The sequence below is a fragment of the Cryptotermes secundus genome, unplaced genomic scaffold (genome assembly GCF_002891405.2).
Source record: "Cryptotermes secundus unplaced genomic scaffold, Csec_1.0 scaffold1859, whole genome shotgun sequence".
NCBI classification, from domain to species: Eukaryota; Metazoa; Arthropoda; class Insecta; order Blattodea; family Kalotermitidae; genus Cryptotermes; species Cryptotermes secundus.
Window position 1 is genome coordinate 16,628 of NW_019734348.1, and position 5,348 is coordinate 21,975.

Genomic DNA, 5,348 nt, shown 5'->3' on the forward strand with positions numbered 1-5,348 from the left:
TCGCGCCCCACAGTTTGAGAACCACTGTCCTACTGCATTATGGTTCTGTTGTTTGACGCCGTAAATAGTGGTTTCGGCTATGCTTGACAATTTGAATATTTCCAACAGGAAGATTTTGAAGACAATTCTGTGCTGAAGTTTTGCTTGCTATAATGGCTTTATGCTATTAATGTTGTTAATAACAATAATAATAATAAATTCCGGGCTAGAAAACCGAGGTTAACGTCCGTGGGGATCCGTTGCGCTGACCACGTGACACTCTCTATCTCGGAGCCAGGTGGAGATGTGGATAGTTTCATGACCCAAGCTATTTAGGGCTGAGGAAAAGGCCTTCTTCAGGTCCCAGAGCCAGTCTGGATGCTGTTGAGAAGAGATACAATTTTGTTCCTGTCAGGAACGCCCGGCCCGCAACTTAGTAACTACACCGACTGAACTACCGGTTTTCAAGCGTATGTTCTTTGCAGGTGATGAAAAGGGTTGCGAAATAAGCAAAGTACAAAGAGTCTTAGAGAGAGCAAGAGAATCACTCGTGTTTGGTGATGACGTCAGGGGAAGGTCATCCAAGCGTCCTCCTCTGGCAGTTCACTTTTCCTCTCCGAGAGACCCACTGACCCACATCAGCACGGATTTCCCTTCCCTTGCACAACATGACGTCACAACGCACCTCCCATCAGCCGGCTGTGAGAATAAGAGGAGAAAGGTGTGCATTCAGAACGTACGTGAATTGTCTATGCTCCATCGTATCCTCCAGTTCGTAATTTATTGCAGATATCTCTCTTCGCAACTCGGATCATTGATCTTTTCGTTGTGCTTCATCAAGCACGAAACTAAACGTTCAGATACGAATTATAGACCTTAATGGAGACCAGCATTATTCCATACTCATTTGTTATAGCACCCACCCCGCTGAGGGATGCGAGCGCCCTAGCCACGAAGCACATTATCATATCCTCGGTTCTTAATTTGGGGGCTTCATCTCTTATCCGGCACTTGGCTGGGCACAGGTTATGGAATTTAGTTTAGTAGATGCAAATGGGCCGAAGTGAAAGGAGAAGTTCATGGAGGTAGGCCTAGGCCCACTGGGGCTGCAGTGCCAAGGAAAAAAAATACGAATGGGAGGAGTAAGAGGTAGCATACCTGTAGTTGATTGCGGCACTATGCTACAAGCCAGAAGGTCGCGGGTTCGATTCCCGATGAGGTCACTGGATTTTCCAATTGACCTAATCCTTCCAGCCGCACTATGGCCCTGGGGTCGACTCAGCCTCTAACAGAAATGAGTACCAGGAATATTTCTGGGGGTAAAGGGTGGCCGGCGCATAAGGCTGACGACCTCACCGCCATTTATGAGCCGATTGTCTAGAAAATGTGGGAGCCGCGACGTCTCACAGCCCTATGGGCCTCCACGGCCTGTTACAGGGATAGCTTTACCTTTCAGACACGAATGGGATGTGGGCCTCTATATGTTAATGCTATCCACCAATATATTTCGAAAAATGAACCGAATTTACAGAAATTCTCTCTGATCTTCATGTAAGGTAGGCGCTGTATTGGGCCGACCAGAATGCAAATGGGACCCGGTCGACAATGTTTAACGTCGGCCCTGGTCGTTCCGGGATCTCAGCAAAGTAGAAAAAAATATGCAAATTTTACTGACAAATTTGTTCCTCTAAAATCACGAAAATTTAGTTTCTATAAGAAATAAGAAGAAAAGAAATATATAATTTGTCATAACCTAAATTTTTTGTTATTGGTAGTGGCTCCCACATTTTGAACACCCCGATCCCCGCAGCCATCCGTTGCGCTGACCACGCGACACCCTCTATCCGCTTAAGTTGGCACTAACTCCGCCGACAAGCGGCGGTCGCTCGGTCGGTATCGTTCGCCTGAGGACTACAGGCCACGGAGTTTTTTTTGTTTTGTTTGACCCCCCAGCCCGGCCCTCTTTGTGATCGAATTAAAAAGGGAATACTCGTAAGTTTAAGATATCAAGTTTTCACACCGAACAGAATGTATTAAATATTATTTCTAGTAAGAAATTAGAATACCTCCCCGTTATGGTTAACTATATACGAGTATTATGAGTGTAAAGAAGGTCTAACCACACAAACAATGGGGGGAAAATATAAAACAAGAAACGGGAACTTTTTCTACGTAAAATATCAATTAAGGCGTTACGACATCCCGGACCTGCATATCATGACTTGCCTAGAAGGTGTTCATAATTACCACATGGTCCAGTGCTTATGAACCTACACAGTTACACATTCAGGGACAGCGGATCCAAATGAGGCATTGCGGGCTGAAACTTCGTCTGGACTTCACAGCCTGTTTCGAAATATGTTCTCCTCAACTGTACAGATTTTCTAAATCATGGAGACAACATTCAGAACTCCGTGGACGGAAGATCAGAATATAACGAGGCCTCTACAGGATAACATTTCTCAGACATTTCGACAATGAAGCACCCTAAAATATGGGTCAGTACCACAAAGCACACAATATCTTACAGTACATAACAGATTTATGGGTGCGTGTGCATAGCCCTTCCAGACACTGAAGCCACAACTGTGCTGACCGGAATATTTAAACAGAAAAAGCAAAACGAGAAATGTAAGAGGAACTAGCTATAAAAGGAGAGCAAAGGAAGAAATGGAATAAGAATAGAGAATAAAGAGGAAATAAATGAATTGACGTGACAGAAAGATTATGAGCTGCAGAAGACGAATGACGAGAAGAAGGGAAGCTGAAGAGAAAAAACATAGGGAAGAAATGAAGAACAAAGAAGATGAAAAAAGAGGAGAGAAAAAAAAGAATAGTAAGGATAAGGAAATGGAGCAGAATGAGAGGGAGAAAGAGTTTAAAATAATTAAAATTTTGTTATTCTGGGCTGCGAGAACGCGTAGTTTTATGGGCGGATACTGACGTTTCGGAGGAATCTTCATGGACTCGGCCGCGAGAACGTCGAATTTCCCAATGTCATATAACATATTAAAATAAAATAGAGAATAGGGATAATAAACATGATAGTAGTTTATCCTTAATTAAATGTCCTAAGTCAATTCCGGTGCGAGTTCCTACTAATTTCTTTGGCTAAGGGAACACCCAAATCGCGGTTTCGATTCCCGCCTAATATGTGAACGTTTGTGTGCCCCTGTATCACTGCATACCGGTATCCTTATGTGGTGGAACTGCTTCTGCCAAGGGTTACTTTTTTTAAACTTGAGATTAACTTAAAGAAGGATTTAATTATTATGCAATTTATGCATTGAAGAAAAGCTTCGTAAGTTGCACTTCTCGCCAGACATTAGAATGCTGAAATCAAGATGGATACGATGGGCAGAACAAGATGCACACATGCGAGAGGAGTGCATAAGAAATTTTGAAAAATATGACTAAAATGTAGAGACCTAGACGTAGATGGGACGATGAAATTAAAATTTATCTTAGAGATATAAGATGGGAAGTTGTGGGATGGATTAATATGGCTCAGGATAGGCAATGAACCTTCGGATTCCACCAAATTCTGGAAAGTTCTTGAGTGGATGACAAAGTGATGGCTTCTCAAAAATGACCCAGCTCCAAGGAGTTAGTTAGTTAAAGGTTTATAATTAACCGATCGGCTTGCTTATACTTACTCACAGAGCTCAGCCCTTCTGAAGGAGCCGTCAATTCTGCAGCTACTCAAGAACTTCCCAGCATTCTATGGAACCCGAAAGTTCATTACCGTGTTCACAAGAGCCATCCATTGGTCCCTATCCTGAGCCAGATCATATCTCTCTAAGATCCATTTTAATATTGTCCACGCACCTACGCCTTGGTCTTCCCCGTGGTCTCTTTCCTTCTGGCTTTCCCACCAATATCCAACACGCATTCATCGTCTCCCCCATTTGTGCTACATGTCCTTCCCACCTCATCCTCCTTGACTTCTTCATTCTAATTATATTTAGAGAAGAGTACAAGTTATGAAGCTCCTTATTGTGCAGTTTCCTCCAACCTCCTGTCACTTCATCTCTCTTCGGTCCAAATATTCTCCTCAACACCCTGTTCTCAAACACCCTAGTCTATGTTCCTCCTTTAATGTCAGAGACCAAGTTTCACACCCATACAGAACCACAGGCAAAATTATAGTTTTGTATATTCTAACTTTTATGTTTTTAGACAACAGACGAGTAGACAAAAGCTTCTGGACTGAATGGTAGCAAGCATTACCCGAGTTCGATCTCCCCTTAATTTCCTCCTGAGTCAGGTTTCGATCTGTTATCGTTGTTCCCAAATATCTGAATTGTGCCACATTTTCAAAACATCTGTTTCCTATCTTTATGCCATGATTTTGCCCTGCATTTTGGTGACGAGACTGCAACATATACTTAGTTTTCTCTGTGTTTACTTCTAGACCAACCTCTCGGCTACGCGTCGGAATTAAGTTCGCACAAAATACTTTTGTGTGAACCACCCAGTACCAGGTTTCATCGATATACATCCAGTAGCTTTCGAAATAAACAAGCAGACGAATAACATTAACGAAATGTAAGAATTGGAAGATCTCGGGTTCGATTTCTTTGAGGTCACTTCATTTTTGCAACTGATCTAATCCTTCCATCCACACTATGATCTTAGGGCCGACTTAGCTTCTAACAGAAATGAGTACCAGGAATCTTCTTGGCAGTAAAGGTAGGCCGGTCTGTAAGGCTAACAACCTCACCGCCATCTGTGAGCCGATTGTCTAGCAAATATGGGAGCCTCGACGTCTCACAACCATAGAGGCCTCCACGGCCTGTTACAGTGATAACTTTACCTCTTTTATTTGTAATTATAGGAGGATTAGCGAATAATTTGCAAGAGATATGAAAGGAAGCGGTTTGGCTTAATTTAAGGTATTGTCCCAGCATTTTCTTTGGGGAACTGAGGAGAACCAGGCGAAACCTCAATAAGGACTGGCTCCCTCCGTGTCGAGGTATCAATCTGTGATCTCCCGAATACAAAGAATTGTTAACAGAGTTACCACTACATTCCGTATGCAAAGGACGTACAAAGAAAAATCTTGTTTTCAGTCGCTATCGTCAGATGTCAGTCAATAACAATTAAATCTAATTTATTCTGTGCTTATTTTTAATTAGTGATTACGTACGTTACCCGCACGCTGATACACAAGTAGCTGAAGGAAAAATCAGACGTCAGCGTCCAATAATTTCTCTCTCTGGAGCAATCTGTCACATAGAAAACGCTAACTTACATTCGCGCGCATGTGCAGAGGCATGCAGACTGGAGTAACGCAGTACTCACTGACAAACAGAAGACGACTGAATTGCGCTAGGCAAAGAAACAACTTTCTCATCCGTGCACGGGGC

General features: G+C 42.9%; 1 protein-coding gene across 1 annotated transcript in view; it reads right to left on the bottom strand.

The window, feature by feature from the left end:
• The window catches only part of LOC111868720 (chymotrypsinogen 2), a 20,251-nt gene extending 15,109 nt beyond the window's left edge, over positions 1-5,142 (bottom strand). Inside the window, exon 1 of the mRNA XM_033753147.1 lies at positions 5,134-5,142. The gene's annotated coding sequence lies outside the window, so the exon portion shown is untranslated. The remainder of the gene's footprint in view (positions 1-5,133) is intronic.
• Between the last annotated feature and the right edge of the window lie 206 nt (positions 5,143-5,348).